This window comes from Cherax quadricarinatus, chromosome 92, assembly GCF_038502225.1.
Source record: "Cherax quadricarinatus isolate ZL_2023a chromosome 92, ASM3850222v1, whole genome shotgun sequence".
NCBI lineage: Eukaryota > Metazoa > Arthropoda > Malacostraca > Decapoda > Parastacidae > Cherax > Cherax quadricarinatus.
Window position 1 is genome coordinate 7,997,120 of NC_091383.1, and position 27,478 is coordinate 8,024,597.

Genomic DNA, 27,478 nt, shown 5'->3' on the forward strand with positions numbered 1-27,478 from the left:
CGCGGCTAAAATATTTTAAATGTCTTGAGGCAGACTAATGAGAAGGTCATAGTAGTGGTGTTGCGTGGGCGTGGTGGTAAGAAGTTGGTTTATGGTTTTAGCGAGAGATTTTTGATATAACTAATGTGATGTTAACCGCTTGGACGCCAAGTTATCTTGCCAGGTGGTGTATAAAGTGGAATAGTAGTAATAGTTTGAGCGGAGGGTGGAAGGAGCCACCAGGACCACTTGTTATTGTGTGTAGCACTAGAATTCTTGAAGTGAGCGTCGGTGAGTTGGTGGTTAGCCATTACACGTTTGATTTGAGCTCTGGTGGTGATGACACGAGTTAGTTTAGGTAACAAGGTAACGTGCAGTGTAGCGCATTAATATGATGAAGGATAATTAATGGCATTAGTCAGAGGTGTAATGTGGAAGGTGAAGGTGAGTTGGATTCAGTTGAAGAACAGTTTCTGCAGGTGGAATAAGTTATTTGTTTGTGGTGTTTGCAAGATTGAATATTTAATTTGTCGGTATGTAAGTATAGTGTTGTAAATTAGTTGTAGGTATAAGAGCAGAGTTAAATTTGACGTTTTTTTTTCCAGTGTAGGAGTTTGGTGAGTAAATTGTTAGAATTAATGGAGGGGTTTTGATGCCAGGAATTTGAGATAGTTGCGTTTAGGACTAGTAGGATATTTAAAGTAAAGGAATTTAAAGTGATAGATTATAGAGTTGTGGGAAAGTATCAATGATGGTGCAGCATTAGGGTTAAAAAGAGCGGTTATTACCGGGATACCTCATGGATATGTTTAAAATACAATGTTGAAAATGAAGTCGCTAGTAATGGTAAATTAATTGATGAAGAAAGATAGTAGAGAGCAACGAGTGACTAGGTCGTTTAAGGTTTACTATAGAAATAGTAGGAGTTTAAGAAATCAGATGGATGAGGTAAGATTACTTGTAAGTGTAGGCAATATAGGTATTATTGGTAGTATAAGAGACGTAGTTAAAGTTGAAAGATAGAGAAATGCCTTATGAATGCAACATAGTTATAAAGTATTCCACAGTGATAAATTCAACAGGAAGGGTGGTGGAGTGGCGCTATAGGTCAGAAAATTAAAATTGTTAGACATGATATAAGATTAGAAAGATAGAACACTGAATCTATTTGTCGAGGGACGTGACAAATAAATTTTTTGTGATTATAGGCCCCTCTCCCTAAACGTTGATAGGGAGTGCAGTAAGCTGTTATGGGAGGAAATTGATAAGGCATTTAGATATGGAAGTGTTGTGATAATGAGAGATTTGAAGTTTAGAGAAATTAATTTGACCAATATGAAGTGTAATGTTGAGTCTAGGGACTTTGTTGACACGGTTCAGGATTGATTTTTCGAGGAGATTGTGACAGAAGCAATTAGAGGAAATAATGTGCTTGACTTTGTTTTTACCAACAAAGATTGAGTAATTAATAATGTTGAGGCTAATGATGAGTTTAGGGAAATTGATGACAAATCCCTTAGTTTGATTATATCATGGAATTACCTAAATAACTAAGTAACTAACTGGTGCAATCAAATATGTGTTTGATTTTCGTTTGGCCGACTTGATGAGACTGAAAAGTGACGTGGGTGGGATAAATTGGTATGTCGTGAGTATGGGTCAGGTAGGTGGTGATGGCTATCAATGATTTTTTTCAGAGCATAGTGTAGGTGCCCAGATAAATTTTTGTTTGGAGTAGGTAAATTAATGTAACCAAAATGATGGTAAATAGATGAAGAATATCGCTCTTAATGGTTTGTCAAGAATCTTCGTGAAATTTCTGAGAGCCGGCTTCTACACAAGAATTGTCGAGCAGTACCAGGAACAACGCATGAGTGTGAATTCAGCGATGGATGTTGTGTTACATGATGTTTCTAAGTACTACACATGGGTGAAGGTACGGAATGTACCCTTCGAGGCTACGGCGTATGGACTACAGGAGTTTTTTCGCAGTTATGGGACAGTGCATTCTGCAACCATGGGGGTATGGAGGGATGGTCCGTATGAAGGAATGCCGGAAGGTTCTTACACCCTTAAAATGTCTTTAACAAGGCCTATACCATCCTATGTAACGATGACCGGTTGTAGAACACAGGTTTATGTGTACTATGCGGGTCAGAGAAAAACATGTCGTCTGTGCAGCTCTTATGAGCACATGGCAGCCCAGTGTCCTAGGAGGCAGGCTCCTCGAATTCTGGAAACGCCGATTGTGATTCAACAGTCGTGTGATTTGGTGCCTGGCTCTGTTGCCTCTGGAGGCCGGAGGCCTGATCTCTGGAGCAAGGAGGTCGACCGGGAGGTGGCGGAGGAGGAGACGTGTGTCACTATCCCAGGGGAGTCGGGGGAGTCGAAGGTGTTATCTGAGGAGTCTTTAGTCCAGGAAGCTTCGACTCAGGAAGGTTTACTGGCAGATGTCATCAAGGATTTTTTGGATGGGGATGAGCCCGGTGTAGAAGGTGTCCTCAGTTTATGTGAAGTTGGAGAGCTGGAGGGTCAACAAATTGTGGAGAAAGACTTGAGTAAGAAAAGGCTGGAGTGTGTGGTGGCCGTGGAGGTACACCAGGAGGATTCGTCTGAGGGTGAGATGTGTGTAAGTGGAAGTTCTAGAAAAAGAACTGCGGCATCAGAGATAGACGAGGTTATTACCCCGGGGCAGAGGCCGGGGAAGAAGTCATGGGCAGCGGTTGTGGAGCCGATGCCACATAGTGCTAGAGGTGCGCCTGAGTTGCACAGTGGGAGAGGGAGGGGGGAGGTGACTGCACAGGATAACTCTAGTGGTAAGGGAATACGTAATGTGAAAAGTGCAGCGAGTAAATCCCAGCGGCATAGGGGAAAGCCGCCACTTCTATAATTTTCAGAAGTGTCACGCTTAATGTCAATGGACTTAAGACTGAGGTTAAGAAAGTTTGGTTGGAGTGGTTTTTACGGCGGTTTGATGTAGATATTTGCTTTTTGCAAGAGCATAATCATAGGGCTGGTTGTGTGTTGCGGTTAAAAGGATATCGGATGTATGTTACCAGTGGTTTGCAATTGAAAGGTGGGGTAGCAGTGGCGATAAAGGAGACCAGCCCCTTGCGTGTCATCGGCTGGGAAGAGGGGGGGGGGGTGGGAGGGTCGTGAGGGTGGATGGTGTCTGGGGTGAGAGTCGAGCTAGTTTTGTAGGAGTTTACATGCCAGCAACTAGCAATACCAGGGTAAAAGTAGATTTTGTCAGAGAGGTATTGCTGTATCACTTGAGAGGTTTGCCTGCTATAACAGTAATAGGTGGTGATTGGAATTGTGTGATTAGGAGTGGTGATGTCGAACCGAGAGGGGCGGGTTGTGTGCTGAGTGTGCTGAGGGATGTATTGCGAGATATTGGGGTTGTTAATGTGGTGGGGAGGGGGGGATACCTAGTGGAGCACACGTTCGTCCGTAGGGGATATGAAGCGCGATTGGACAGAATTTATATTAAGCAGGGTATAGATGTTGTGAGGGTGCAAACCTTCGATGTGGGGTTTTCGGATCACAGGGCGGTAATAGCAGATTTGAAGTGGGATGGAGTGGTGCGTATTTATTCTGGGTACTGGAAATTAAATGTAAGGCTTCTTAAGGAGGAGGAGGAGGGGCCTTTTTTCAGTGATTGGTGGTTGCCTTTTTGGGAGGCTAGGGACAGGGAGATAGATCTGTTAGATTGGTGGGAAATGCAGGCAAAACCGGGAATAGCGAATTTTTTTAAGGTTAGGGGACGGGAAGAGGCGAGGTGGCGTTTTGGGTTGCAAAATTATCTGGAGGGACAGTTGCAAGATTGTTATGTTGGGGGAGGTGGTAGGAGGGATGACATGGACAGTCTGCGGAGCAGGATCGCTGAAATACACAATGATAGGTTTGATGCAATTAGGGTTAGGGCGGGGTTAGAGGATGTATTGTGGGGTGATAAGCCGTCTGGGTTTGTTTTACGTAAATTTAGGGACCGACAGAGTGTAACCACCATTCTACAATTGGAGACAAGCCCTGGGGTGGGAGGGTATCCAGTGGGTCGAGTCCTATCCAATACTGAAAGTATGAGTCTCTATGCTGATAGTTGGTTTAGGGAGAAATGGAGTTGGAGGGAGGGGGGTTCCTGGGAGGGTATTTTTGAAGGGGGGTTCCATAGCATTTTAAGTGAGCAGGATAGTGGGGTTGGAGGTTGGTATAAGTGAGGTTGAGGTGGAAGAGGCAGTTTTCGGGATGAGTACCGGGAAAACACCAGGGATAGACGGTATACCAAATGATTTTTATAGAGCACATTGGGGGTGTATTAGGCAGTGCTTTGTTAGGCTATTGGATCATATGTTAACTAGTGGGAAGTTGGGCACATCGCAAAGTACGGGTGTCATAGTTTTGGTGCCAAAGAAGAGGGGGGGTAGAGAGTTGAGTGCTTACCGAGCAATATCTTTGATGTGTGCAGATTACAAGGTTTTTGCGAAAATTTTGGGTAATAGACTGAAGAAGGTCATGGGGTCGGTGATACATGGGGGACAATTTGGTATCCCGGGGAGGAGTATGCGGGTAGGTCATGGACGTATTCGGGATTTCCTTGAGGGTAGTAGTAAGGGAGGTATTCTAGGTCTGGATTGGGAGAAAGCTTATGATTATGTGGATAGAGACTTTTTGTTTGAGAGTATGGTGAGAATGGGTTTTGGAGGGAGGGTGGTTGGTTGGGTGAGGACATTGTATGAGAATGCATCGATGAGAGTACAGGTAAATGGTAGGTTGGGTAGTTCAGTAAGCATGGGGAGGGGTTTAAGGCAGGGGTGTCCACTCTCCCAAATACTCTTTGCATGTATGCAGAATCCTTTCTATGTTCTGGTTGATGGTGGGATGGGAAGGATGGGGGAGAGAGGTGGATTTTGTGGGAATATTGTTGGTTATGTAGATGATACAACTGTTTTACTTAATGAGATAGAAGATTTAAGAAAAGTGGGAAGGGTAATTGAGATTTTTGGGAATGCTACTGGGATGAGAGTTAATAAGCAGAAATCACGGTTGTTGGAGGTAGGCAATTGGGTAGGAGGGACCTTGGGGGAGGAGTTTGGTTGGATAACTGTAGATAGGCTAAAGATTTGTGGGATTTTGTATTTAGCAGATGTACAGGAGAGCAGGAGGGTTAATTCAGAAATGGTAATGGACAGAGTTTTGAGTAGGCTGAGGAGTCTAAGGGCCGGGGATGTAACCTTGCATCAAAGGGTTGTGGTGGTAAATACGCTGATTTATAGTAAGGTGTGGGGAGTGGCGGAAATTTACCCCTTAAGAAGTCAGGATATTATGGAATTACAAAGAAGAGCCTTAAGGTATGTGTGGGGTTTTGGGAGGGCGTGGTTGGGTAAAGATGTGGTAATGACTGCGGTAAGACAGGGAGGATTGGGATTGATGGCATTAGGGTCTAGGGTGAAGGCGCTATATGTGAAGCAGAGGTATATTCGGGCAGCGGGGGAAAGGGGTCTTCGGGTGGGGGAGGTGATGGGGGATATCCGCAAATGGTGGGGTGGCAGGGACTTAGTGGAGTGTGAAGATATGTTGCGGTTTATGTTAAAGGTACGCAATGTTAAACTCAAGGTAAAACGGTTAGTGGGTGTGGGTCGTCGTCAGGAATCAATGCAAGGGATGGCAGTGTATCCCACATATGATTGGAGAGTGATATGGGTGGAATTTAGTAAATTAAGAATACCGGCAAGAGCGAGGGAATTAGTTTATAGATTTCTTATGGGGACGTTAGCATCGAAAGAGGTGCTAAGACGAATGGGTTTTGTGAGAGAGGCATCATGCGGTTTTTGTGGGGAAGTTGAAACGGCTTTTCATTTAGTATATTTTTGTTCTGCTTTGGAGGTGGTAAGATTGTGGTTGAAGAGGGTTTTCTTTTTATTGGGGGGGGGGGACAGATATCAACCCTCAGGGCTTTAATGTTAGATATGGGAGGGGTACCCAAAGAGGTGGGGAGGGCTATCAGATACGTAATAGTTGATTACTTGCATGTTTCTTGGGGGATGAGGGAGGTGGAGGGAAACATTAGGATAAAAGCGTTGGCGGCGTGTTTTTATAGGACAGCATGTAGGAACAAACAATTATATGGGGGAAGGTGGGTAATTAGTTTTCCGGAGGGATATCGTGAGCTTACTGTTGAACGTCTACTCCGTTTGGTGACGGGGTGAGAGGCAAGGGGTTGGTCTCTTCAGTGGTGTGTCCTCTTGGAGTGATTGGAAGCCTGATGAGGAAGGTTGATTGGTTTGCAAGGTGGTAGATGTGGGTAAATTTTTTTTTTTGCAGGGAGCCGTCGGGGGCTCCGGGGTATATAGACCTTTATGAATTTTGTAAAATCACAGAGTCAAAAGTAGTATGTGATTTTCTGTTTTTTCTCTCATTGTTATAAGAACCATTTTATATAGGGGGTTTATATTTATATGTATATTGTGAGGATATGTTTTATACATTCGAATCTGATGTTAGATTTATCCTTGTCATATGTCTCTTTTTATCGTATTGAATGGGTACAAAATGACCTATGTACCAAAATATAAAAGTATTTGATGGGGTTTATATATACCCTTCATTTGACTGGAAGGTCATATTATATATTGAGTGTTAATCGGTAACATTAATTTTGTGTGTGTGTAGGTGTGTTTGTGGGAACCAATGTCTTAGGTATAGTTCTATCATTGAATGTAATATTTTTTTAGTTTATTTGGTGAAAAGTCATTTAGTGCTTTATTTCTATGTATGATCCAGTTTGTTCTGTATGAACAAATGCACATACACGTATGTGTGTATAAGCATGCGTATATATATATATATATATAATATATATATGTATATATATATATATATATATATATATATGTATATATATGTATATATATATATATATGTCTATATATATATGTATATATATATATATATATGTATATATGTATATATATATATATGTATATATGTATATATATATATATATATATATATATGTATATATATATATGTATATATATATATATATATATATATATGTATATATGTATATATGTATATATGTATATATATATATATGTATATATATATATATATGTATGTATATGTTTGTAGGACTCATTCGTACATGTTTTATAATGACTCCGACTGTTTGTTTGGAAGTCGGTTGGTTGGGTTATTTTAGTAGAATTTGTTATATCAATGTGTTACAATGTTTTTTTTGTGTGTACCTGACATTGTCTGCCACTTCTGTTTTGGATGTTATGTATTTAGTTTGTCTAGGTTTTTTTTTTAGTGATAAGTCTTTTTTGTTTGTTTGTTTGTTTGTTCTAGTATAATCCAGTCTGTGCTGTAAGAACATATGTGCACATACATGTATGTGTATGTGCATGTGTATGTATATACATATATACATGATTATAGGACTTATTCCTACATGTTTTATGACTCCGACGTTCTGTTTTGTAGTCGGTATGTTTTTTTTTTTTTTCCCGTAAACGGGTTGGGTTTCTTACGGTAGAATTTCGTTATATCAATATGTTAAAATGGTTTTTTTTGTTTATTGTGTGTGTACTGACATTGTCTGTCACGGTTTTGGATTTGCTAATTGTCGGCTTGTATCATGTGTATGTTGTTTTTAAATAAAATATAAAAAAAAAAATAGATGAAGAATAGATTGTCATTGGTGAAAAAAGAGGCATATATAGTTGTATGAAAAGAGGGGATGGGCAGTTTAGAAATGAATATATTCAATTAAAGAAAGCAATAAGAAAGAGAAAAAGGGAATGTGAGGTTAATGTCGCAAGGGATTCAAAGACTAACCCAAAAGTGTTTGTTGTTTCAGATATACAGAAGTAAGATTAGGGACAAGGTTGGCTCCCTTGAGAGTAAGTGGTCAGATGAGTGACAGTGATAAGGATGTGTGACATTTTAAATACTACTTAGTTGCTCTCAGTTTTGACCCAGGAAAATAGTATTTAAATTTCAGAAATAATAGATTATGTCGAATATGATAATAAAGTATGTACGATTACGTTAAGTAGTGACATGGTCGTCGGAGAAATAGAGAAGCTGAAAGGCGACAAATCGCCAGGTTCTGATGGAGTGTTTACAAAGGTGTTAAAGAAATGTAAAGAGGAACTTTGGCTATCTTTGGGTAATGTTTTTAACATATCACTACAAATTTGCATAGTGCCTGATAAGTGGAAAATGGCAAGTGTAATAATACGTATTTAAGTTTGGTGACAGGTCCTTGGCTTGGAAGTATAGACTAATAGTATTTAAAAACAAATTTCACTTGTGTTCATATGAGCGATATAGACTTTATTAAAGTATATGTAATAAAATATGCTTGAGCAGTACACCAAGAACCACCCTCCCCCCTTCTCTCTTTGACCGCAGATCATACTATTGTTGATTGAACGCAGGAAGGAATGATCAAAATGATTTAAACCTTTAACATAATATCTTGTTGACAATAAGAAATTTCATGTTTAGTATAAGATACATAGATTATGTCAAGATGACAAATGATATTTAGAAAAAAGAACAAGATTGAAGTTATTATGACTATAACTAAAAACCGTTTATATAATTATGGATGCCGTTATCTATGAGAGTATTACATAATCTATAGTCACGGACTCGTATATTATATATTTTTATGTGTGCAGAAGTTGATACGTAATATAGCATGATTTTTAAAATTTATGTTCACAGGAGTTACCAGTGTCATAACAGCCTATTAGTTTAAATAAGAATAAAAAAATACGGAATAAATGAATTTATTAAACGTCTTTGCATCTCCATGTCCAATATACAGATTAATTAGGCACATTTTTGTGCAGGTGAAGTACGCATCCTCCTCCCCCCTTCTATTTAACTCTAATCATATTAGACATTGTCATAGCATTGTTCATTGAACCTGACAAATAAGAATGAATTTTAATTTAACCTTAGGACATAGTATGTTGACGAGAAAGATGTTTCCAATATTGTAATATGCATACTGTTATGATTATATTATTGACTGATTTTATAAATGTCACTGAGGTGAAGTTTATCAGGTTTATTGGAAGGTAATGACTTGTCAGGTGCATTATAAGTAGGTGTTACATTTGCCATTTTCGATTTGTCGGGAAGTGTGGCAGTTTTTAGTGATTTGATATGTTGAATAGGTAAAGGTATGGCAAGTTGGTTTTTTTTTCATTGAAGAAGGTTGCAAAGCAATATTTGATGGTGTGTGGATTTATTTATATTTTGTTTATTTGTACGAGGACCATGTCTGTTGTTATCGTATTTTTTTATAGTTTATTATCTTCGTGTTTTACATAATGTTTTATTTGAAGAATATGAGTATTAATTTCCTGTGTGAAAAGTGAGGGGAAGTATGTATTGAGAAATTTCAACGTGTGCTTATTAGTCAGTGATGTTGTTAATTGGGCCTATCTATCTTGTTTCTAATTTGTAGTTTTGTATATGAAAGAAATATTTTTGATTAGTGTTTGTTTGAATACCTTGAGAGTCTAGCGTGATATTCCCTTTTTTGTTTTAGTAATATTTTTTTTATCTCTTGAATAGATTTATTAGTAAAGTGTGGAATCCCTCTTTTTATAGGTATATGTCTGTACGTATTTTGAGCAATGAGATGTTTGAATTTATTGTTGATGCATTTGGGATGAATTTTGTTTGATTTAATTTTGCTACTGTGAATAAAAGTTGTCTTTGCAGTTAGAAGTATGCTTTGAAAAATGTGATATTATTATTAAGCAAGATAACGTATGTGTGTATTTGACCCGTAGTCAGGACATGGTAATTTAACGTACGTAGGTAATTATCGAGTGGGATGAAGTGGGTGAAGTGAAAATGTGGGACAGATGGAGATTTGATTGCAGTAGTTGTTTGGGTGATTGCATGATAAAATGAAAGACAGGTTGTGGTGTGTGATGACTTTGTCGAAGGTCATCATTTATTAACATTGAGAATATGAATTGGTGATTTTTTTAGCCAGAAGCAGATTGTTTTGTCTAGTTTGTTTTTATTAGAATGAAAAAACAATCATGAGTATAAATCAATCAAGTTAATTTGTTAGTCTAATTTTGTTTTTCATGTGATAGTTGTAATCAATTTATCTAAAGTTGAAATGTTTCATTATAATGGGATTTTCTTATCTAGGTGGCTTATGAATTTAGTACCACAAGTTTATTGGACTGTTATTTATCAGTCGGTTGAGGTGCCTATAAATGACAGGGAAAATGACTGACTGACTGTCACGACTTTTGTGAAAGTGTAGCGAAGCCGAATGTGTTTGATGTTTATGATGTTATATCATGTATAAGAAGAAAATAATGTGAGACATACATAGAAGGGTAAGGCAACAACGTTGCTATTGATGCTGTAAGTGTGGAATAGTTTATAATGGTATATGTCGCATTAGAAAGGCGTTTTTGTTTGAGGTTGATCTAGGCGTCTGTTTTATTAATATGTATATTAGGTTGAGTTGCAATTAATGTTGGGTGTTATGTTAGATTTGTAGTGGTTTGTATTGTAAACGTTAAGGGAGATAGATAGTCATTTAGTCGTTTGCGATTATCATTTATTTGTTGAACATTGAAATGGTATAAAATACCGACATTGTTAGGTAAGACACATATGCAACAGTTAGGTATCTTTATTTGTAAACGTTTCGCCTACACAGTAGGCTTCTTCAGTCGAGTACAGAAAAGTTGATAGAAGCAGAAGATACTTGAAGACGATGTAATCGGTTCATCACCCTTAAAGTTTTGAGGTGGTCAGTCCCTCAGTCTGGAGAAGAGCATTGTTCCGTTTTCTGAAACAATATGAAGTTCAAGTGACAGAATGGGGCTTTATATAGTGTGAGGAGGTGAGGCGTATGTTGCCCTCCGAAAGCAACCTACGTCTCACTTCCTGGCACTATATAAGGCCCCATTTTGTCAGTTGAACTTGTTCATATTGTTTTAGACAACGGAACAATGCTCTTCTCCAGACTGAGGGACTGACCACCTCAAAACTTTAAGGGTGATGAACTGATTACATCGTCTTCAAGTATCTTCTGCTTCTATCAACTTTTCTGTACTCGACTGAAGAAGCCTACTGTGTAGGCGAAACGTTTAGAAATAAAGATACCTAACTGTTACATATGTGTCTTACCTAACATTTATTTGTTGATGAATTGATTTGGCATTAATAATAATTGTATTTTGAATATTATTTTAAAGATATCCCTGAGGTATGTGTGTAATAAGAAAGCATTAACTGTTTGTAACTTTAAGACTCCAGCTAGATTGATGTATATTATTTTATAGAAGTATCCATAGTTTTATAATTTATCAGTTGAAATTCGTAGACGAGTCATGAGTTAGCGTGTTAATGGAATTGGGTAATAGAAGGATTATATCGCCATCGAGATGAAGGGATTTCATATTTTGTTTCAAAGAATAGGTGTGAGTTATTAATGAATGGGATTTCAAGTTTATTGTATTATTATTCTTTTCAGCAATTTCTAGCAATTCCGTAGGTGTGTATTAATTGGGTAATGTAATTTTTTTGAAGGTAGTGGTAGGTATGAATGGCATGTTTCCTTTATGCGTGTGTAAATATTTGTTTGGTTGACCTATACTTTGAGAGGAGTTGTTTGTTTGAATTATTTCCCTTAATGTTATTATTGCCAACATAAAGAGGGGTTTGTCATTATTGGACTATATTAGTGAAGCTGTTGCTGACTGAGTGAATGTAAGTGACCAAGAGGTGGTGATGGAGCGCGCACACATGGTCTGTTTGGTAGAAAAAGGAGGGTTGATATGTTTGAGAATGTCGTGTTATTAAAATAATGTCAAGTAATTAAGTTGATTATGATGGGAATGAGTGGTAAGTTGAAGGAGAGTAGCCAGTGAAGTGCAGTCATGTTTGAGAAGTTAATTAGTTTAGTTTAATGTTTGTTATGCACCCCATACCTATCCTGTGGGCGGTAGTCAAAAGATTATAGAGGTACATAATTAATTTGTCCAGGGACTGGACTCCAAAGTTTTAATATTTCAGCAATTTACAGAGTTAATTAACTGACAATTTACAAAGGTAATGAACTCCAGGTAGCTCTGGTCAGTAATGACAAGTTACAAAGGTATTTATAGATTACAGAGGTACGTAATGGGTTCAGGGAGTGGGCCCCTAAAGTTTAGATAGGTAAACTAGGTACAAAGGTAATTAAATCACAAGTTAGAAAGGTAATGAATTGTGTAAGAATGGTTACTTAGGTTTATATATGGGTTTAATCGTGAAGAAATTATAGTGTAATGAGCAATTCACACTTGCACACCCGGTCACAACTGTAATGAGTTATTGGTGCAAATATTGATTTTTGACACACACACACACACACACACACACACACACACACACACACACACACACACACACACACACACACACACACACACGTGGTAATGCTTTGTTTACAACTAGCAAAGTCAGGGTATTTCTGCAGAATGGTCTGCAATATAGCACTGTGGATAAAATAGTTAGCCATTTCTTGAACATTTGTGAGAGTTATTTCTAAATTCATTAATTTGATCAGAGTCCAGTACATAATGATGCAGGGTGTGACAATAGTCCATCTGGCAAAGTTTACATTTCGTTTTGTCTACATTTGGTGGTGGTGATTTAACCTGCCAAAGATGTAACCCAGCTGGAGCCGGGCGGTAGTGACATCCAAGAGTCTGCTTATTTTGTTGGATGCATCATAGACATGTGGCTCCTCCTGCATGATAGAATGATGATAGATGGACTTAATGGTTTCAATCTTCTTGAGCCTTAAGTCCAAAAAAATAATTTGAAGTTCTTTTTGTATTATTGTTCTCAAACTACTACCTGACAAGCCAAGATTATAATGTACTCCCTCTTTGAAAGAATACAGATTAGGCAAATTATCAGTTGTATCATGCATCTGTAGACCAATGTGAGATGGAATGCACAGAATGTGCACTCTTGACTCCACTGTCCACAATTCTACCATACTTGTCTGGCTTCTGACACAAGCATGCAACAAATTATATTTAATGAGTTGAGAGCATTTATGGATGACAGAGAATCAGTTACAATTAAAATGTCAATCTTTGATACATAGATGCATTTCAGTACAAGGAGTATGGCAAACAGTTGTGTCTGAAGGGTAGAGGCCCGATTATCGATGCGTGCTTCAATTTCTTTAAGAGCCATCACTCTGTACGACAACAGCAGCACTACGAGCTGCACCAGTGGATTGGTGAAGAGAACCATCAGCGTAAATTATTTGCGAGTGTGTGCTGTGACTAAATTATCAATACAGCTTAAGGCCTCGTGTTTGATTTGAAGGCGAAGTTTGTTATGATTTAAGTAGTAGTTTTGGGGGAAATGGAGGAATAATAGTTTGGAATGAGGTAATATTTCCTGGAGCGGAGAAGTGCCGTTGTTGCCTTACTTGACATAGATCATGTATCTGATTCATGTGGAGAGAATTGATTTTATAATTTGACAATATTTGTTGACGGTGGTTATTTTGGTTATTGGTGAAGTTTGAAGTGCTTCAGAGTTAAAGCGACTGACGCTATAATTGCTAGTGAGTATTTTTTTGTTAATCAGTTTGAATGTTAATATTTTTTATATAATTTGAGTATATTTGTGCAAATTATAAGAATTTATTTTTTTTTTGTTTTTGTTACACGTTGATGGAAGTTGAGGAGGTGGTGGTGTGTAAAGATGAGTAATGTTTGATTATGTAAATTTTTTATTGAATTTTATTTGTCATGTAGAGATGATTTACTAATTATTTTATTAATTTTTTTTTCAGGTTGAAGTGAGTTGACGGTTGAGTGTGGTTGGCGGATTTTTGCCGAGGCGGCTATTGTAGAATGGTTTTTATGGTTAATATTGTAAGTGATAATGTTTGAAATATTTAAAAAGGTTGACTCATTTTTCTTATTGCAGGTTTTGGCGAGGCGCTTATTAGCGTGAGGAGTGAGGGCTGGCTGGTTGTTTTAGTAAGATGAGTAATATTGTTTTAGGGAAGTCAGTGTTGATTGATTGTATTAAGGCTTGAAACAGTGAATAAACAATGAAGGTCGCATCCCAGACTTGTCATTGTTAATTTTGGAGCAAGTGTATATGTAATGTAGGAATTATGTATACATTTGTGGTGTTTGAGGTCTTAATGTTTGGGACGTAATCTCTGGTATGGTAATAGTTTGAGAAAATATTAACAAAGAAAGAGAAATGATTGTAATGTTTAAGGAAGGTGATGGCAGTAAAATAGATATTATATATCGAGTATAGAATTTTTCTGGCGAGAAATGTCAATGTATTTCAAGTATTTTATTTTTGTTTTATAGGTTGGTGATGAACTGGCGGCCAAGTGTGAGTAACGGAGTTTTATTATAGGAAGTAAGCGTGGACTGGTGCTGCTGCTGGTGGTGGTGGTGGTGGTGGTGGTGGTGATTATGCTGCTGCTGCTGCTGCTGCTGGTGGTGGTGGTGGTGATTATGCTGCTGCTGCTGCTGCTGCTGCTGCTGCTGCTGCTGCTGCTGTGTATTAAGATAAGTAATGTTTTCTGTTTGTGTAAACTGTTTGTTTGAGAGTTATAGGGAGAATAGTGTTTCTAGGTTGAAGATAGTTTTTATTTGAGGATACAAAAATTAATTAGTGTATTAAGGCTTGAAACCGTGAGCAAATAATGAAGGTCGCATCCCAGACTTGTCATTGTTAGTTTTAGAAAAAGTGTATATATAATGTGGGAGTTGTGTATACATTTGTGGTGTTTTGAAGTCTTAATATGCGTAGTGGAGTTTTTTATTTAGATTTTTTTTTTTTTTTTATAATTGTGGGTATGGATGTATTTTATAAATATGAATTTTATTTTTTAAATGTGGTAGTAATAAAATGAGTACTGATTTTAAGTAAGTTTGAGATGTTGGATGGGGGAAGTGTGAATGTATTTAAATTTTTGTATTTGATATGTTTAGTAAGAAATTTAATTATTATTTCCGGTTGGTGAAGGTGATGAATTTACATCTAACAGACTGAGTGAGTGGTTGACTGATTTTTACTAGTGGTGTGTATTTGGTATGCATTTATTTTTTTAATTTTAGAATTGACAATGTTTGAAGAAATGATGTGAAATGTTTGTAGGTATTTTTTTAAATTGTTTAATATAATAGACTAATTGAAATATTTTATTGCAGATTTTTGTTGTGCCGAGGTGTTGTTGGGAAGACTGAGTAAATGTTGTTATTGGTGCTGTTATTTAAGATGAGTAAAATTATTTATTGTTTTAGTAAGTATTATTAAAGATTAACTAGTTATGTGTTGAGAAGATTTATTTGAAGATAATTTTTGGTTGAACAATAAATTTAGTTTAAAGTGTATTAAAACCTGAAACACGGACTAAATAATGAGGGTCACATCCTAGACTTGTCATTATTAGTTTTTGAACAAGTGTATATGTAATGTGGGAGTTGTGTATACATTTGTAGTGTTTGAAGTGTTAATATGTGTAGTGGAATTGTATATGAAAATTTAGAGATTTGATGAAAGAAATGTCAATATAAGTGAATGTTTTACAGAGGATGCGATTGAGTTTGGTTGAGGGATCGAGTGTATGGAGTTATTATTGAAAGGCGTGTATTAACATTTGTTTTAAATATTGAAAATGTTTTATTTTAATTTTTTAATAATAAAAATTTAATATTTTTTCATTATTATTATAATCAAAAAGAAGCGCTAAGCCACAAGGACTATACAGCGCTGCAGGGCAGGAAGGAAGTGAGGGCATCAGGTGGCAAAAGGGAGATGGATGAGTAACAGGTTACGGATAACAGCGGGGCAGTGGATGGTGAAAGGGTAAAGGGCAGCAAGAGACTGAACCAGAAAGGGCTGAGGGGAGTGCGAAAAGTATCATCAGAGTTTGTGGAGTAAATCGGACGTTGTCAAGAAGTCAATGAGAGAGTCAGGATTAAAGGAGGGTCCATCAGCAAGAAGGGAAGGTAAAGAGAGAGTAGTAGAACGAAGACGACGTTGGAGGTAAATTCTGCGTGCTCGTTGATAGAGAGGGCAGTCTAACAGAATGTGGCTAATCGATACTGGAACTTGACACTGCTCACAGAGAGGAACAGGGTGCCTCTCCATGAGATACCCATGAGTAAGACGAGTGTGGCCAATGCGAAGGCGGGAGAGAGTGGTCTCCCAACTTCGGCACTGATGACAAGAAGACGGCCAGTAACCTATGCTCGGTTTAATAGAATGAAGTTTGTTACCGAGCAGAGTTGACCAACGTTGTTGCCAACGGGTGCGAAGGTGGGTAGCTATTGCAGCAAAATAGTCCAGAAATGGAACACCTCGATAGGAAATTGGTAGGTCATATACTGCTGACCGCGCAGCAGTGTCTGCCTGTTCATTGCCCTGTACGTCGACATGACCAGGGACCCAACAAAAAACAATATCTTTATGTTTGGTAGAGATACGGCGTAGCCAAAGTTGGATACGGAGAACTAGGGGATGAGATGTATCAAATTTTCGTATAGCCTGTAGAGCACTAAGGGAGTCTGAGACTACTACAAATGATGACACAGGCATAGATGCAATACGAATAAGTGCTGCAAGAATGGCATACAGTTCAGCAGTAAAAATGCTAGCTGAAGATAGTAAATGCCCTCGTACGACGCTGTCCGGAAACACTGCTGCGAATCCGACGCCGTCTGAAGACTTAGAGCCATCTGTGTACACAGCGGTGGCATGAGAATGGGAGTGGAAGTGATCAAGAAAAAGAGAGCGGGAAGCCACCGTAGGCAGTTGAGCTTTCGAGCAAGGGAGTGAGAAAGAACAGACCCGAACAGCTGGAACTTCCCAGGGGGGCAGGGAAAAGTGAGATGCTACATGAACATATAAAGGTGGTAACTGAAGGGAAGACAAGAGTGAATGTAGGCGAAGAGAAAAGGGACGGAGCAAACAGGGGCGGCGAACGAATAAAGAATGTCTACTAATATCGGTGACCATTCTATAAATGGAAGGATTGTGTAGATCGTGAGAGCGTACATAGTAACGAAGGCAATGGGCATCACGGCGATCAGACAAGGATGGAACATTTGCTTCTGTATAGAGGCTCTCAACAGGGGAAGAGCGAAAAGCACCAAGGCACAAACGTAAGCCTTGGTGATGGATAGAGTTAAGGCTAGAGAGAGTAGCAGGAGAGGCCGCGGAATAAATCTGGTCACCATAATCGAGTTTCGATAAAACGAGGGCTGAATGTAGGCGAAGCAGAGTTCGACGATCAGCTCCCCAGGAAAGATGAGCAAGGGTTTTAAGAAGGTTTAGCCGGCTGTGACAAGTTGCCTTCAGAGAGGTAATGTGAGGTTTCCAGGTTAACCGACGGTCAAAGAGAAGGCCTAGAAACCTGACTGTATCACTTTCGGGGATACGGGAGCCATAGAGATACAAAGGATGATCGGAGATAACAGAGCGTCTAGTGAAAGTAATTTGGTGAGTTTTGGTACTTGAAAATTTAAACCCATGTGTGGTGGCCCAAGTGGAAACACGGTCGACAGCATGCTGGAGAGAAACTGCAATAAAGTGACAGTCAACGCCTGCACAAGCAATAGCGAAGTCATCAATATAGAGTGATGACCAAATATTGGGTGGAAGAACAGAGGCCAAATCATTTATAGCAAGGAGAAAAAGTGTTGTGCTTAGAACACATCCTTGAGGGACACCTTCAGCTTGGACGAAGTCCGGGGAAAGAACATTATTGACTCGAACACGGAAATGTCTGTCAGTTAAAAAGTTCTTAAGGAAGGATGGTAGATTGCCTCGGAGGCCTAAGGAATGGGCCTGGGCCAAAATATTATACCTCCAAGTTGTGTCATATGCCTTCTCAAGGTCAAAAAATATGGCAATAACTGAGTGATTATTCGCAAAGGCATTACGAACATACGTATCCAAGCGTAGTAAGGGGTCTATGGTAGAACGACCCTTACGAAAGCCATATTGACTAGCGGAGAGACTGTTGTGAGTCTCTAAATACCACATTAAACGTCGATTTACGAGGCGTTCCATCACTTTGCAAACTGCACTTGTAAGAGCGATGGGGCGATAGTGGGAGGCATCATGTCCTGTAGTACCCGGTTTGCGGAAAGGGAGAACAATGGCAGATTTCCACAGCTGGGGAAGAACTCCTTGTGCCCAAATAAGATTGAAGAGGTGTAAGAGGACTACAAGGGCTGACCGATGTAAATGTTGTAACATACGAATATGAATGTCATCAGGCCCAGCTGCCGATGATCGGCAGGCTGAGAGCGTTGCCTCCAGTTCTTGAAGTGTAAAAGGCACATTATACTGTTCTTCTCCGAGAGAAGAAAAGTCCAAGGGTACTAACTCTCTGGCAGACTTTGAGGAAAGAAACGAGGGGCATAGATGGAGCCCTCGGGAAATACGGACCAGATGTGTGCCAAGTTCAATGGCAACGTCGAGAGGGTTTGCTATATCAACACCAGTGACCCGTAGAACAGGAGCCGGGTCAGGAGAGTATTTACCACTCAGTTTCCTCACTTTTTTCCAGACTGCACTCATAGAAGAAGCAGAGGTGATGGTGGAAACATAGTCTCGCCAACAAGTGCGTTTAGCTTCACGGATGACACGGCGAGCGATCGCACGCTTCTGCTTAAAATCAACAAGTCTCTCAGCGGTTCTATTGTACCGGTACCTGCCCCATGCAGCACGTTTCAAACGTACTGCACGAGCACAAGCAGGAGACCACCAAGGCACGCACTTCTGAGAATGCCTGCCTGAGGTTTGGGGTATAGAATGAGAAGCTGCGGTATAAACTGATGTCGAGAAGATGTGTAGGAGCTCATCAATGGAGGATGAAGAAGGAACCTCGCTAAAAGCAGTGAGGTGTGAGTAAAGATCCCAATTTGCCCGATCAAATTGCCAGCGAGGGTTACGGGAAGGTGGTGAATAGGAAGGAGAAGTAAGAATGATCGGAAAATGATCGCTGTCATGTAAGTCTGGTAGAACAGACCAGGTGAAGTCTAGTGCAGTGGAGGAAGAGCAGACTGATAGATCGATGCAAGAGAGAGTATGAGTACGAGGATCAAAATGGGTGGGAGTACCCGTATTTAAAACATGGAGGGGGTGAGAGGCAAGAAAAGCCTCCAACTGAATGCCACGTGAGTCACAATGAGACCCCCCCCAGAGGAAATGGTGGGCATTAAAATCACCAAGTAACAGAAGTGGTGGTGGTAAGGACGAAACAAGAAAGGCAAAGTCTGGGATAGAAAATGCTCGAGAAGGAGAGAGATATAAAGAACATATTGTAAACCACTTATTCAAGTGGATACGGGCTGCAGTGTAATGCAGCGAGGTATGGACAAATAGTTGACAGTACGGAATATCATTGCGTAGAAGAAGGGCACTTTCATTAAAGGTCCCATCTGAGAAAGGATCCGAAGAATACAATAAATTATAGCCTGAGATAGGTTGGAAAACAGCCGAGTGTAATTTTGGTTCTTGTAAGCAAGCACCAACAGGGGAAAACCTGGAAAGCAACATCTGAAGCTCACCCCGATTACCCCTGAGGCCGCGGATATTCCACTGTAAATAGGCCATGATTGGCGATGAAGAAAATATCAGGAATCTGTAGGTAAAGGCACCTACGGACTAGAGGGGTTAGAAAAGTCAACGTGTGGTGGCATTGGAAGATGTTCAAGTAGCGAAGGAACGGAGCGTTGCGAAGAATGGGGTTGTGAAGATGGAGGAGAGGGAAGAGAAGGAACAGGAAGTGAATCAGTGTCCATTGAAGGTTTAGTCTCTGCAATATATTCTGAAATGGCTTCAAGTGTTTCTGAATTCAAAGATGTATGGGAAACCATATTGGAGATAGGAGGAGGAGGGTGAGTAAAGATTGGGACAGTAATGGACTGTACCAAAGTAGAGGGGGAGGGAAAAGTGTAAGGGACTGGAGATGAAGTGTGGGGGGGGACAGAAGAGGTAGAAACCTGGGAGGTGACAGAAGAGGGAGAAACTTGGGAGGGGACGGGGGTGGAAGGCATAGTACGAGGAGGAGGGTGAATCTCCACACTTGTAATAGAGCCAGAGAGAGGGGAAGAACTAGGTACAGAGACTGGAAAGGTAACGTGTGGAGGTGGAAGAAGGGAAGGAAGGGGCAAAGAAGATTTGAGCAATGTGGATTTTTTGGACTTCTGAGTAGAGGGGCGATTGGTATTAGGTGTCGTACGAGGTCTTGTCGATACTGGGGCTTGTGAGGAAGGACGCGAAGATGTGAGAACAGACTGAGTTGTAGTCGGGACGTCAGAGCCAAGGACAGCAAAAGGATTAGATGCCGTAGTGGCTATGGGAGGGGTAACAACAGAGGAGGCTGCAGAAGATGGGACCCCAGAAGTGGGGGGACGTTTGGAAACACGAGAATAAGAAACACGGGGTAGTCTCCCTTGGAGGCGGAGATGAGTAACTGCCATAGCATAAGGGAGACCTTCTGCCTCTTTGAGGCAACGGATTTCACGTTCATTTAAGTAGACCTGGCAACGGCGGGAGTACGAAGGGTGAGCTTCATTACAATTAAGGCAAGATGGAGGTTGACTGCAAGATGTATTAGAATGGTTGTCGGCACCACAGACTGGGCATTCGGCCATAGATCTGCAATATTTCGCTGGGTGACCAAAACGCCAGCAATTTCTACATTGTTGCGGTGTAGGTATCACCTTTCGAACTTGTAACCGATGTCCCGCGACATATACAGAGGACGGGAGTTCTCGGCTGTCAAAAGTTAAACGAGCCACATTGCAAGGGTAACGTCTCCGCCCCCGGGCAGGAAGGACATAAGTGTCTACTTTGAGGATTGGGAGATCCTGGAGTTCCAGCTGTTCAAAAATGTCATTGCCACATGACTGGAAATTCTGTTGGACTATGGTATGGGGCAGAATGACAGTACCACTACAAGAATTGAGAGAAAGATGTTTTTCAATAGTGATAGGAGTAGTATCGATATTCGAAAGGAGAGAAAGATCATGAGCTTGGGTAGCATTCTGGACAGTGACGATGCGCGTACCGCTCTTGAGAGCGTGAAATGAAATATCTCTGCCAACATGACGCAGGAGCGCTTTGGCAATACTATGGTCAGAAAGGTAGGCAGAAGAAGAAGTTGGTCTTAAAGTAAAGAATTTAGTCCATTGTGTGGTCCGAAACTGAGCGTGGAGAGGGAGTGCTTGACGTGTCGGTCGTTTCCGAGTAGAATGGGAAGGTAACGACGGAGCATCATCAGGAGATTGACGTTGGCGTTTAGGAGTAGGACCGGAGTTGGTCCGGCAGGAAATGGGTGGGCGATTCGAAAATTTCCGTACCGTAGAGGGAGAAGCCGGAAGCATAGTCAAAGGAGAGCGGAGTTCAGACAAATCGAAGGAGTCAGTCGAAGCCCCAGTACCTGAAGCGGGTGAGGAAACAGCACCAGCAAGAGGTACAGGGGCATCAGGAGTGTCCGAAGAGTGGTCTAAACACAAGGCAGGGTCAGAATGGGGTGCGGTATCAAGAAGGGGCCCGGGGGTAGTGGTTTCATGGACTAGGGCTGCCATGGTTAGGTTACTCCTTTGCTTTTTGTTTTTAAGAAAAAAAAAGAAAGAAGAAAAGAAAATAAAAATAAAAAAAAGAATAAAAAAAGGGGGGAGCGGGGAGGAATAGTTCCCAGGAGGAATGAAAGGGCCGGAAATCCCCCTCCGCGCCCAAGAGGACTCGACACCGCTAGTAGCGCAGATGCAGCATGGAACCCGTGCCATACCCTACCCTTCATGCCAGTAAACCAGCAATCCGGGATAGCAACCTCACATCTGCCGAGCTACCTCGGTGGACAAAAGAGAGGGCGGCCGGATATCCGCCACAAAGCATACCTCCTTCAGCCACCACCCCCGGAATCCGAAAGGTGGCTTCCAGAGATACACCCGTCGCCCAAAAGACACCCAAAGCTACTCCGGGATACCGGAGAGGGATCGGGACATCCCCAGGCAATCCAGATTCCACGGCAAACTACGCCACCGCCAAGAAACCTCAACGGAATGGGATGGACCCCGGTGTCCTTTCCCCTACCTAGGAACTAGTGCGCCTGTGGGAGAAATCACGAAGGCCAAGAAGAGGAAGGGCAAAAGGGAGGGGTGAGGAGGAGGAGGAGGAATGGAAAAAGGGGAGGATGGGGAGGATGGGATAGGGGAGGGGAGAATGGGGGGTAATTAGGTTCGGTCTGAGGAAGAAGACCGACAGGGCTAATTCCTCAGACCAAGAGCCTCTTCACCACGCCAAGGAGCCCCCCTTGAAGAGGAATATTTTTTCAGGTTGGAGGTTGTGGGGTGATTGAGTTTGGTAGAGGCAGCGAGTAGGAGGAATTAATGTTGAAAGGTGTGTATATTTTATTTATTTTTTTATACGTGTTAAAAGTAGTTATGTTTAGTACTAATAATTAATTTTATATTTTAGGTATGTGAAGGCGACGACTAATTTGCGGCTGATTAAAATAATGATTTTTGTGTCGAGGCATTGAGTGTTTACCTGGAGAGAGTTTGGGGGGTCAACGACCCCGCGGCCCGGTCTGTGACCAGGCCTCGTGGTGGATCAGCGCCTGATGAACCAGGCTGTTACTGCTGGCTGCACGCAAACCAACGTACGAGCCACAGCCCGGGAAGACTGACTGACTGACTGACTGACTGACTGAAGGGAGCTATCTGTTAATAATTTGTTTAAAGTTGAGTATTATTATGATTTATTGATGAGCCTTAAGAAAGTAAAGTAAAGTAACTTTTAGTGCATTTAGGGTTGAAACATTGAATAAATAATGATAGTCGTATCCCAGACTTGTCATTATTAATTTTGGAGCAAGTGTATATGTAATGTGGGAGTTATGTATACATTTGTTTGAGGTGTTAATAGTTGTCGAGTTGAATTATTGTTTGAGATAATGGTGGATATACTTGTAATGTGGGCTAATGTATTTGTATTAGATATTAATTTTTACGAATTTTTAAAGATTGAAATGTCATTAATGTATTGTAATTGTTTATTTGTTATTGAAATGTTTTAGGCTATTAATAAGTAATTGATATCTTTTTGTTGTTGCAGGAGGAGAGTTTTTGATATGGTGATTGATTGTTAGTGATTAGGAGAGGCGGAGATAATGTAGGAGCTAATAATGAAAAGTTAAGTATTATTGAATAATTTAACTTTATTTCTTAAAGGTATTAAGTAAATTTAGTTATTAATTTGAAGATGATAGAAGTACAAAGAAATAATTAGTTATTTTTGAAGATAAGATGGCAAAGGGCCTTTTATGTATATGATTAATATTGAGCCTTAAGGGGGCAGTAGGGTAAAATCTGTAACTGTGTTTACCGTCCGATTTTCTCCCGTTTTTGTATACAAGACAAATTATTTTTACTCATTTTTGAAAATATTTATCAAAAATATACCTCAAACAACAACAACAACAACAACTGAGAAATGAGTGATTTATTGAAAATTCCTTTGTGGCCAAACTTTCTCTTATGTGGGAGTACACAAGGTTGTTTGGACACTTGGTGCCGAGAGAACAATGCTTATACTAATTATCGTCGAGTCCTATTGTCAAATTAAACTTATCTTTATTTCACAAAAAAGAAAGTTTATTAGTTCCTCGAATATTTCCAAAAAAATCTGCCGTTTACTCCGACAAGTCCCAAAATATTTTGAATCTTTCCAAAATTTAGTCAGCGAAAAATGGAGATATCATTATTCAACAATTTTTGTGAGTATTATATTGCATTTAATTCAGTAATAAAGCGAGAAGCTTGGCCATTAGGTGAATAAGTTTCTTGCGAGATATCGGCCGGGAGCGCGGGCCGGCCCGTGTTTCAAGAAAAAGATTTGTTTTATTCTGGAAATTCGCGTTTGTTTGGTTGTATTTCTCAGTAAAGTGATGTTCTAGTGCAGTTAGCGTCTTGAAAACACTGTTTTCTCTTACTCGGAGATTAAAGAATGCGACTTGGAGAGGAGTAGCTCAATATTTATCGAAATATTCCCGATAATGTTTCGTCATATTATGGGGTATTTTATTCAGTCTAGAGTATATAACATGTTTTTGTTATTTATAGTGTTTATTATATCCTATTAGATCAATTCTGATAGAAAAATAAGCTGTAGATTTGATATGTAAGTTGATATAAGCGTAATAATGAGTAATTTCTCGTGGCGCGGGAACCCTTCTGCGCATCTTATATGATTAATGACTGTTGCTGAATCTAGGGATAAGGTCCGCCTTCAGTTATTATATTGGAAAGTATAATGCAAGAAAAAGCGATAAATAAGGAAAAATTTCAAAAATATATATGGTCCGTGAGCAGACTCGCTACCAACATCGCGGTGAGCATACCTGATATAAATGGCTATAATTTCTTGTAGAAACGTCGTAGAATATTCATTCTGGTACCATTGTGTTGGCCAAGAGTTGAGCTATTTTTCAGTATATATAAGTTAATTTTGATATTTTTTCGGTGAGCGTGCGCGGAAATATTCCCTACTGCCCCCTAGATGAAGTTAAAGTAATAATCAGTAATATGTTGATTAGTAAACATTTCAGTAGAGATGTTATATGGTCATTGTGTAGCTGTGGATTGAGTCTAATTGAGTAGTGTTTATTAATACAATGAAAGTATTAATAAGTGTTAGTTAATATTTTTTGAAGTTAAAAAATTAATAATTAATTTTTTTAGTGATTTTTAATAGTTTAGTAAATAGATGAAGTATTGATCAAAGTTTGAATAGGTTATATAAAATGGAATAGTTGATTTTGTGTTTAATGTTAGTTTAATTAAATAAAGTTAATGAGATTTATGTTTAAAAATGGCAAAATATAAAACGTCAATTTTTGTTTTCATAGGTTGTTGGAAGTGTCTGTGGCGGTGACATCAACAGTGACATTGGTCAATTTGATGTAGATTATGTTAGAGGGAGGGAGTTAATCCAGTTTTTGACTATTTTAAGATAATTAGTTATTGAATGTCAAGTGAGGAATAGGTTTTGGTGAATTGTGGAATGAGCATTATAAAAGCCATATTGACTTTGATCACTGAAAGAGTGAAGATACTGCTGGTGTCCAGACCAAGTTTAGACTAATAACAACAAACATAATTAATAATGAAGGTCGCATCCCAGACTTTTCATTGTTAATATTACTGCAAGTGTATATATAATGTGGGAGTTTATATATGTTTGTGGTGTTTGAGTTATTACGTTGAGACTTGTGTTTTTGAAATACCGGGTATTGATGTACTCTGGATGGGTTGATTTGTCGCTGTGAAATGGTTAGTAACATTGTTTGTGAAACATACCAATAAATAGATTAGTTATGGTTTATTATAATGAAGAGTAATTGGTAAGATTATAGAGCTTGTGGGAAGTTGAGCGTAGACAAAATTTCCTGAATGAAGAAACTTTATATGATTGGTATATATGATTTATTATAATGAAAATTGATAATAAAAAGTCAATATATTTTATCTTTAATTGGAATTTTTTGAGATTATAAAAAATTAAAATATTGGTTTAAAGTATTTTATTTAGGAAATTGAGATATGAAAATTGTTAAATTAGTTTGTTAGTGAAAGTTTAAATAAGAAAAAAATTATGAAAATGTTTATTTATTAAATATGAAAAGAAATTGATTAGCATTATTGAAATTTGGAAAAATTATGAAAATATATTTAGTAATTTTTTTTAGAAATATAATTAATAGTTAAATATTAATAATGATTTTATTTGAAAAATATTTTAGTACAAATTGTCGTATTCTGTTAAAAGTAATCAATCATATTATGAGAATAATGAGAAGAAAATGGCAAATATCATTTGTGAATAGAGAAATTAATTTAGAGATTAGGTGCAGTATTAGCAATGGTAAATTCAAAGTTAGTATTAGAGACCAAAAGTGATTTAGTAGTAATGAGGGAAAAGATGATATTGAAATGATATACTGTGAATATTTTATAGTTTTTTAATAAAAAAGATATTATAATCAAGTATGAATCGGTAAACCCGGATGATTTATAGAGCATGTGGGGGGGGGGGAGGGGGGATGTGGAAGGCATTCAGGCTTAATTTGGGGAAGTGGAACACAGATGCAATTCCTTAAAATAAAGAGCCCCTCAACAACATCAAGGAACTTTGCTTGAGGGGCTAATAAAAGTTTGAAATGATCAAAATAGGAATTTAATTTGTAATTGAAAGATATGATGAACAGTAAAAATAAAATATTAAGTAATTAGAACAAATGTAAAAAACTGAATTAAGAAATCGTAATGACACGATTGCAAACAAACCATACCCCGTGGCCGGGATTGAAACCCGGAGTTATAATATCAAAAGCAGGTCGTCATGTTAGCTGCATTTGTGGTCACAGAGGTGCCCTGTGCTAAGTTTCCTGTGGTGCAGAAATATTTATATATGTAGTTTGATGAATTTTATTGTGGGTAGCTGGTGTAGTGGCTAACGGGATGGTCTAGAGTTTTGAGACTATGACTGGGTATTTCAATTTTGGCTGGGGGGGGGGGGGATATTATGATTTTTAAAAACTGAAAAATGTTAAATATGAGAAGTAAGTCTTATGACAATCAAGGATGAGGAAAGTGAAATAATAATTTAAATTATCAATTTATTAAAGTAAAAAACATAAGTTATTACAAATTAGTTAGTTGTAAATGGCATTATCATCATGGTGATTAAATTTATTATTTCATGTTAAAAGAATGTTTAGTTTTGATACTCATGAAAAAGCACTTATTTGTCAGAGACAAGAACCCAAAAAGTTTTAAGCATTACAAATTTACTTGTGAATAGGAATTTTAAGTAATTGATTATTTATCATTGATCATTATTATCACCACTTGTCGAAAGTATTTGTTTCATTCAGGCTGTCCCTGTATTACCAAAGAGCTCGGAAGGCTTCTTCAAAGATTAAGAATGTGAAAAAAAAATTTATGGATCAATTTGATCCTAACGAAGCTGTGACACTCTTGTGTCCCACTTCAGTGAAATCTTAAACGCCACAAACACACCTGTCAGCAGATATTTTGTGCGACAAGGAACCACTGACTAATTCTTGAGCTCGTCCCAGTAGCATTAAAAAAAAATATCACCTTAAGTCCTAATGGAATGAGATTTTCTCCTTCCCTATATCCTTCTCCCATTTTTCATCCAGTAAAGGTCAAAAATGGACAGGAAGCAGGCTTTTTGCATATTACACTTATCTCTATGTATAATGTCCAAATGATTAATAAATGAATAAATACTATGTAAATAAAGTATTTCTTCTCTAATGTTCATTGCTTTTTGTAAACCAGGGTAGTCTCCCCAACCCCCCCTATGACACCTTTTCATTGGGAATCAGATATGAACCCCTTAAATCCCCCAC

General features: G+C 38.9%; 1 long non-coding RNA gene across 4 annotated transcripts; it reads left to right on the plus strand.

Annotated features, from left to right (window-relative positions):
• LOC128698343 (uncharacterized) lies at positions 1-27,269 on the plus strand. Of its 4 annotated transcripts, none has more exons than XR_011394627.1 (7): positions 1-516; positions 13,844-13,925; positions 14,382-15,322; positions 22,377-22,440; positions 22,519-22,783; positions 23,158-23,234; positions 24,950-27,269. It is a non-coding gene; the product is annotated as an uncharacterized lncRNA (long non-coding RNA). The 4 variants fall into 4 exon arrangements; XR_011394626.1 differs by having other exon boundaries at positions 1-512; XR_011394629.1 differs by lacking the exon at positions 13,844-13,925 and adding an exon at positions 13,981-14,033 and having other exon boundaries at positions 1-512.
• The last annotated feature ends 209 nt before the right edge of the window (positions 27,270-27,478 follow it).